This window comes from Monodon monoceros, unplaced genomic scaffold, assembly GCF_005190385.1.
Source record: "Monodon monoceros isolate NGI ecotype Baffin Bay Population unplaced genomic scaffold, NGI_Narwhal_1 Super_Scaffold_3, whole genome shotgun sequence".
Classification (NCBI taxonomy): Eukaryota; Metazoa; Chordata; class Mammalia; order Artiodactyla; family Monodontidae; genus Monodon; species Monodon monoceros.
In genome coordinates this window covers 28547248-28556879 of record NW_021703780.1, presented here as the reverse complement: position 1 = coordinate 28556879, position 9632 = coordinate 28547248, and positions in this window count along the sequence as shown.

The following is a 9632-nucleotide window of genomic DNA, read 5'->3' as shown; positions in this document are numbered from 1 at the left end:
CACTGCCTCTGTACTTTTAATCTCTTCTTTTCAACACCCTGTAGTCAGGGAAGCCAAGTCACTAGGCTTGTTAGAATTGTGTCTAAAGTAAGAGTAAATAGATATGTGAATCTGATCAAATAAATTCTGTGATGCACACACCCACATCTATATGTATGTGCTTAGAGACTTTTCTTGATTATTCCCGTTTTCTATTTTTATTATTCATGATATACATTATTACATGATTGCAGTCAATATAAAGAATATAACTAGGAAACAGGAATAAGCAAAAAATGTTTGCATAAACTGCATGGGATTGAAAATTTGTAATGAACAGCAATAACAGTTTATATAAAATTTGTAGATGAAATCTATTGTTCAGATATCATTATGTAGAGGTTCTTGACACCCACCGCTACTAGCTGACAAGCTGTCCTATTTGTGCTTCTGATTGACATGAAAGAGATTGGGAGAATTTTGTTTGCTGTTAAAATAAACTTTGAGGGTTAATAAATTTTAAAAATTCTATCATAGTATTTTTTCATTGCATGAAAGTGTCACCTGAGGGGTTCTCAAATTATGTCTACATGGAAATTTCAGTTGGTGATAAAATAACTATGTCTTAAGAGATCATTTCCTCTGTCTCTTATACTTTTTTTCTTCTTTGAAATCCTGTGAAGGGAAGAAAGTATTTCTCCACTTTGCTCCCTGTAAATCTTCAGAGAGCCAATCTGATGAGAACTTTTATAAATTCCCTTCCAAACATACACCCACACCGCTCCTTTTCAACATGCTTCATGCTTCATTTAATCACAACGTTCAGCGTTTACTCGCTTACCAGGGACTTGCATTAGCACTTAGGAGTGCGCCCAGGAAAGCGTCAGCTGGTCTGGCCCTGTCTTCCTCACTGCCTCATTTGGGCAAGAAGATTTGCAGAGTGAAGACCAGCAGCTTATTTACGTGCCAGCAACTTGTACTTCACTTTCTTTGAGTGCTTTTGGAAGCTCCTCTTTGGGATTGCTGGACGGAAGACGTAAACACCACTCCCCACATTTGGGTCTTCAACTCACAAGCCAGCATAGTTCACAAAATTTTAAGGGGTTCAAACAGGGGATAATAACTTTTAGTAACCTAAAATATTGTTGTGATTTGCATGATTGATTTGTTTGTCTAGGATCAAAAATTCTTGTAAACTTAGCTTTTGGGACTGTTTACTTACACAGACTTACAAGGTAATCACCACTGTTAGGCAAATTCAGTCTTTCCCTCCTTCTACACACACACACACACACACACACACACACTCACTCACTCACGCACAAAAATAAGTATAGGTTGGCATATAGAAGCCACTCAATAAATGGTAGGAATTATTATTATTACCGTCATCACCATTATTTTTTAAGTATCATCTTAGTCATCAGGTGAACAAAATTTCCTTTAGGTAGAAATAAATTTCCCCATGGAGTACTGTTTAATCCTTCTCTTGATAATCTTTCTCTTGATGACAAATTTGTCCTTTTCTCATTATGTTAGAACCTATACACCCTTGCCGATGTTTTATAATGCAGGTATATGTTTTCATGTTTAGTTGTGTTTTATATTCGTGTTTAGTTGTGTTTTATATTCGCTCTTGTTTGGAACAATTACCTGGAGGACATCAGGCTGCCATGTTGAGCTGTCATGGATGGCATCCTGCACTATGGTTGGGGGCCTGTTGTGATGTGGAAGGGAATGATCTAAGGCTTTTCCCATTTCCCATTCTCCTGATGTTTCGTCACCGCACACACACATTCACTTCTGAGGAATGCTTTACTTTAGGAGAACTCTGTGTCATTACCTCTTCATATCAATATGAAAATAAATCAAGGACAAACAGAGTCTCATATCATATGTCATAAGTCAAGAGCTCTTAAGCGTGGAGGTACGTCCATCAGAGTCACCAGAGGGGTTTTAAATATGCATAACAAGACCTGAACCAGAATCTCCTGTGAGACCCAGACACGTGCATTTTAACAAGCTCGATCAGTAATTCTAATGTCCAGTTAAAATTTCAAATCACTGATCTAAACCCACAGAATTACAAATATACTCCCATTGCTCAATCATTCACTGAGGCAGAAACATGGACTGTTCTTTCAGGAAATATTTTAATGGCCATCAATTGTTCCATTAAGTCATTCTCTATTGTTTTTCTGTTTTTGATTTCATTGATTCTCATTTTTATCTTTATTATTTCCTTTCTTCTGTTTACATTTGCTCTCTTTTCATTCTTGATTTTTAAGATGGAATCTTAGGTCATTGATTTGAGACTGGCCTTCTCCTGCCTTTGGGCTTGGACTGGAATTTACATCAATAGAGTTCCCAGTTCTTAGGCATTCAGACTCACACTGGAACTATACCAACTAATCCTCTGGGCTTCTAGCTTGTCTACTGCAGATCTTAGAACTTCTTTTCTTCTTCCAGTTTTATTGAGTTATAATTGGCATACAGCACTGTATAAGTGTAAGGTGTACAGCATAATGATTTGACTTACATACATCATGAAATTATGACCACACTAAGTTTAGTGAACATCCATCATCATATAGATACAAAATAAAAGGAAAAAAATATTTTTCTTTGTGATGAGAACTCTTAGGATTTGCTTTCTTAACAACTTTCATGTTTAACACACAGCAGTGTTAATTATATTAATCATGTTGTACATTGCATCCCTAGTTCTTATTTATCTTATAATTGGATGTTTGTACCTGTTAACTACCTTCATCCAATTCCCTCTTCCCCTACACCCTGCCTCTGGTAACTTCAAATCTGATCTCTTTTTCTATAAGTTTGTTTGTTTGCTTGTTTTTGAAGTGTAATTGACCTACAACACTATGTGAACTCCTGTTACACACATAGTGATTTGATATTTCTATATATTTTAATATTTGATATTTCTATATATTGATATTTCTAGCATAGTGATTTGATATTTCTATATATTTCTCACCATAAGTCTGGTTGTCATCTCTCACCATACTAAGATGTTACATAGTTATTGACTATGTTCTCCACACTGTACATTTCATCCCATGACTCATTTATTTTGTAACTGGAAGTTTGTACCTCTTATTCTCCTTCATCTGTTTCATTCATCTCCCACTCCCTCCCCTCTGACAACTACCCATTTGTCCTCCGTATCTGTGACTCTGCTTACGTTTTGTTAGTTTGTTTTATTTTTAGATTCCACACATAAATGAAATCATACAGTATTTGTCTTTCTCTGTCTGACTTATTTCACTTAGCATAATATCCTCTAGGTTCATCCACATTGTTTCAAGTGGCAAGATTTCATTCTACTTTTATGGCTGAATAACATTTTATATCTCTATCTATCTATCTATCTATCTATATATATCACATCTTCTTGATCCATTCATCTATCGTTGGACACTGAGGTTACTTCCATATCTTGCCTATTGTAAATAATGTTGCAGTGAGCATAGGGGTGCATATATCTTTTCAAATTAGTATTTTTGTCTTCTTTGGCAAAATACCCGGAAGTGAAATTGCTGGAGTTATTAACCTCCATAGTCATATGAGTCAGTTTCTCCTAATAAATCTCTCTCTCTCTCCACACACACACACACACCCTATTGGTTCTGTTTCTCTGGAGAACTCTGACGAAGACACCATCTAATCTTTGCTCCTCCTTCCTATTCTACTTTTATGATACCATCTTATTTCCTTTGTTGGCTTATTAGCTACAACTCTTTGTTTTGTTATTTTAGTGGTTGCCTTAGGAATTATTATACACATCTTTAACTGATCACAATCTACCTTCAAGTGATAGATATGCTGCATATAGCATAAGAACCACATAATATTATACTTTTTCTTCTTCACTCCTGATCTTTGCGATGTGTTCATTCGCTTTACTTTTGCATATACTATACATCCCACACTACATTTAAATAATAAGATTTAAATAATAAGAAAAAACTTATATATATAAAATTCTGTTTTTTCTGTATGTTTCATTTTTGAGTTTCTATTTCTTTTTCTTCAAATTCACCAGCCTTTTCTGATCTAATACTACCAACCAGAGTATTTTTTTTTTATCTCAGACATTGTAGTTTTCATCTTTAGGAACATTTTTAGATTTTATATTTTCCATTTCTCTAGTTAACTTTTGAACATACATATAGAAGACAATTATAATAATAACTGTTTTCATGTCCTAGTTTGTTAATTCTAACATTTGTGTCAGGTCTGGGTCAGTTTCGACTGGTTGATTTATCGCTTCATTAGAGATGATATTTTTTTCCTTCCCATTCCATCTCTTTAACTCAGAGAGTCTGGATTCTTCCTCCCTGAGTTACAGCTTACAGCTCTCTCAAGGCAGAAAGCTGGACAATTTTATATTGGGTGGCCAGGGCAGGACACACTGTAAAGATGTCATTGGGGTAGTGTATGAAGGAAGCGAGAGGGAAATCCTTGAAGATACCCATAATATGAACCTTCTAGCCAGAGAAAGGAGAAGGCCCCCGAGGAGGAATAAGGAAAAAAAAAAAAAAAGTAGTTAACTGTAATAGAGCTTAAATGTTGCACTAGTTGATTTTTTATGGGGCAGGGATATTCAAAATAATAATTGTACATGCCTTAAGATGACTTAAATTAGAGTTTGTTCTCAGCTAAGATGGAAGCAGTTCTTCAAAAGCATGGACCCAGGGAGCTGGATAGAGGCTAATACTCTGGAAAAAAGGCTGCTTGATACATTATTCGTTATAGCTCAATTGACATGTTGGATTATTTCAGTTAAGTTGATGCATAGGTTTTTTGCTTCCTGTGTGGAAAAAACATTCACTGAGATGGATTTTTACAGTGATTGCTTCCCTTATATAAAAGGAGGAATAAGCTTGCATCTTTCCTAATGCCCAAGTTTATATGTTAAATCCCAGGGAAGCAGCATTAACTTACAACCATCTGCTTGAGTATTATTGGTGTTAAGTCAAAATGACAAATAAAGAAGATAAAGGACAAATAAACGGATGAGAAAATCTTCCTTTGTCAAAATGTAGAGCCCAAGAGCTTTTAACTAAAAAGTTGTATTGAAGGATCAGAAAAATAGCACCATGATTAATAATCAGAAGAATTTAGAAGCAAGAAAGAAGGGATAAAAGACAACTCGAATTCCTACTCTTTCTTTTTTTCACAAGGGAACAGTCAACACCATCCAGGCTTGCTGTGTAGGACCTCCGCCATGTCATCCCAACTCCTTGCCTCTTGGCTTCAGTTCTAACACGGAATGCCCCCCTCTTCACTGGTTGATTCATTCAACAAATATTTACTGAGTGCCTACTGAGTGAGCTTCCGATGCTGTGCTTGGCCCTGGGGACACCGCTGGTGACCAAGAGACATAGTTCCTGTTGTCATGAATTTTTCTGTCAGGCAGAAGAGACACACATTAGAAAAGGAGCTTTATGAAGGAGAAGTTCAAGATTATTTGAGAATATGTAACAGGGAACACAGTTCAGTGGACCAGATTCTGGGAACTACTATTTTCCTGGTGGTGGTATTGAGATCCTTTTTGCTGAGAGCCTGAGATGTGCATGATGTACACTTCACAGGTTCTTGTCATGGGTTGGATACCAGAGGCCTCAGCAGAGGTTAGGTCCTGGATCTGATAAAAGACAGCTTGCCTTGGGTTTGACACTTTTACCTACCTCAGTACCCTTATCCAGGCACATCCTCTCTCTTCCTTTGGCCCACCTCTAAAACAGGGATTTCCCACTGCACGAGTTTGAAGGCATATGTAATTCCTATTCATGCTTATTGGATAAGCACTTATCTCAATAGTAACTAAATAAATTTTGTGTCGTGACCTTGCACCTCCATTAAAATGGAAACTCTATGAAGGAAGGAACGCATTTTGTCGTTTTACTGTTATTCCCAGAACCCAGTAGATTTGCTGGCCCATGGTGGAAAAACTGATATTCTTTATTTTAAGAGATAAATAATATTACCCATATAGTCCTATGGACAATATTATATTGCATAGATGATGTTGTCCTCTTCCAAACCATTGGTGTCTTCCTTCTTGGAATTCCAGCATTTGAGCCTCTCTTTGGACACTTAACTCTGAATTTCTGTGGCCATTAGTTATCTTTTCATAACCTGGAACTTGGGTCTATGAATCTGCACTCAGAGATTTCATTTTGTGGCAAGGATGAATCTGTGCACAAGGCATGGTCTGGCATCAGTAGAGAATCCACATGCAAATTTAAAAAGTCAATGTTCTTTGTACTCTTTCTCCCCTCCCTCCATTTAAGCATCTTTTCATAACTTTTCTCATTTCAACATCTTTCTTTGGAAAGACATAATGATTTTTAAGTTTTAAAAAATAAATCACACACCTCCAGGAAAGACAAATTTGTGCTCCAAATCCAGGCTTTGAAAGAAAAGGTATCTGATCTCCAGAGGGAGGGTAAGTGAGTGATGGGAGATGAATTGGGGCATGATTTTATGGTGAGAAGATTTTCAAAAAGGAGATCATATCAGTAGCCAAGAGACGGAAACAACCTAAGTATCCATCAAAAGATGAATGGATAAAAAAGATGTGTATATGTGTACAGTAGAATGTTATTTGGCCATGAGAAAGAAGGAAGTCCTTTTGTGACAACATGGATGGACCTTGAGGGCATCCTGCTAAGTGAAATAAGCCAGACAAAGACAAATACTGCATGGTATCACTTATATGTGGAATATTAAAGAAAAGAAGTCAAACTCATAGAAGCAGAGAGTAGAAAAGGGTTTGCCAGGGCTGGAAGTTGGGGGAAATAGGGAGAGGTTGGTAAAAGGGTACAAACTTCCAGCTATAAGATGAATAAGCTCTGAGGATCTAATGTATAACATGGTGACTGTAATTGAAACTTAACACTGTATTGTATAATTGAAATTTGCTAAGAGAGTAGAACTTAAATGTTCTCAGCAAAAGAAAAAAAAATATGTGAGGTGATGAATGTGTTAATTAACTCAGTGGAGGGGAATCCTTTAACAATGTATATGTTTATCAAATAACCATGATGTACACTTTAAATATCTTAAAATTTTGTACATCAATTATACCTCAATAAATCTGAAATTTACAAAATGGTATTATTTGATTGGAAAAGCACAGTTACAATGTTGATAGGATAGAATATTTAAAATTGAGATTATATTGGAAAATCTGGAAATATTTCTTTTGGGGGTGATCTGAAATAATCTTATCTTTTAGGAGGCTTGTCTGAAATGACTGTGTTTATTGACACACCTTCTTTTCTTCTCTAAAATAAATGCAGTTTCCCCCTTTTGTCCATGAAAACACATTTGAAATAGTGTTATGTGTGGGTTAAGGGCTTGTTCATTGATTTAGTCCGCAAGCTTTTAATGACATTCTACTAGGAGCTAAGTAGTGTAACATCATGTGAGCTGCTGAATTTCTCTAAATCTCAGTATTCTTATTGACAAAATGGTGATAATAACAACAACCTATTTTGTAGCATTATTGTCATAGGGTTTTAATGGAACAACGTATGTGAAACGTTAAACATAGTGCCAGTTATGGGAAGAGTATCCGATCAATGCTAGATGTTAGATCCTGTGGATGCTTAATGCCAAAGAGCAAGAACCTCACTTTCAATTCTGATAAATCTTTAGAGCTGTAAACCAGGTCAGGACAAAGTGTTAACATTTATGCTTTAAAAATTACGTGTGAGCTTCTCTTTTTCTATTTTTGTGCTCTTTCTCAGGCAGTTATGTTAGGTAACTGAAGAGAGTGTTTTGATTTTTTTTAAAAGCCTAAGAAGATAAACAATTACTTAAAAGCTTTAGGATTTAATTCTCGATCATAAAGAGTAATCTGAGACGTAAAAATCTGGAGAAAAAAAAAAAAAAAGCAAGCATATGGTATCTTAAAGTACCGTATTCTAGTTTCTGATCAATATCAGAGCCCAGTAGGTGCTGCTGGGTTTTTAATCAGCAGTAAGTTAAGCTTCCAAAAATTGCATCTCTTCTCAATAATTCAATAAGATGAGGTTATTTTTTCCAGGGATATGATTGGTCCTTTCAGCAGAGGGGTGGAGAGAGCAGGAAAGTCTAGAAAATGAACACCTTTCACTTGGTACTGTTTAAAATCAGCTGAAGTACGGAGTAACTAGTGTTGCTTTTGGAAGAGCCAATAGGAACGCATCAAAAGATCTGAGCAAACCCAGCCTGAGAAGCCCAGGGAAAGACATTTCTTTCTGGCAGGTCCTTAAATTGGTGAGTTTTCATAAGGGGACAAAATAACAAAGGAACAACAAATTCTAAGATGATTGTCGGGAGAGTAGAACTTTTGAGTTGCATGGTCAGTTAAAGGGTATGATGACGATTGCCAAGGCATGATTCGTGGGGCACAGAGACAGCAGTTCTTAATTCACTTTTAGGGGATTTCCCCCTCTTCTGTGTGATTGTAAGAGCTAGGAACAAGTTAGAGCTGAATTTTTCTGAAGACTCTGTCTGAATCTTTATTCCGAATGCCACTGTGTAATTGATGAAGCAATTTGGATTGTTTTTCCTCCTGTTGAGTTTAGGGTGAAATCTATCAACTAACGCTTATCAATTTATGCTTAAAAGGCGCAGCAGAAACAGAATTTCAGATCAGGAATAAAACAAGAAGGCACCCAGCAGTAGAACAACAATGAGAGACTGTAAAATTGCAGTTTGGGGTCTGTCTGAAGTTTTCTGCCAAAGTAACTGTGTGTCTAGCCGGTTTGTTCCTCCCAGTTATTTTTAAAACCTCTTGTGGTGTGGTTTATTCCTTCTCAAAGGAATGAATAGACTCAGTTGTTGGAGATTCTGCATGTGCTTCATGTTGGCCATTATTATTACTGAGGGCAGCTTCAAAACTAGGAATCACAGCTAACACGATCTGATCTGAAGGGATGGAGGAGCTCAGGCCCCGCAGGAAGTGAATTGGGGAAGGAAGTAGGGGATTTCGTACCCTTTTTTCAAAGTTATTTTATTTTGCCCAAGTTTCTTTTTACACTAGAATTTGAGGGCAGGGGGAGAAAATGAAATGTTGACCATGAGGTTGCAGACAAAAAGATTTCCAACTTGAGAAGGGTCTGCAGGTCTGGTGTTCTGTCATGATGCTGGTAAGGATCCTGAGGTTCCAGCATCATCTCTGGGGTTTGTATTTTCCCATATGTTCTTGAGACAATCTCTAGGCTAGGAGCTACCTTGATGATCTGCAGAGGTTTGGGCTATTTGATTGCTTCCTTAGGAAAGGATCCTAAGGTATATGGTACAGGAAGACCCCTGGGAGAGAAAGAGGAAAACGTGCCCCATGCCAGAGGTGGGCAGGATTGTCTGGTAGGTGAATTGGGGTGAGTGCTTGGGCCCTTGTTCTAGGAGTGAAAAGTACTGAGGGCTGGGAATTAAAATAGTAATTATTATATGAAATTTGTACCTCATCTTTTTTGCCTAGGAAAAGTGGTTTGGAGAGAATGTGGGATAAATTAATTTGAAACTCATTACTCAGAAGTTCAGAAAAGGAGAGATGGTTGAAATAGGAGTTACGTGACAGTTGACACTTAAAAAAATTATCACGAACGATTTAAGAAAATATTAAAGCAGACCTC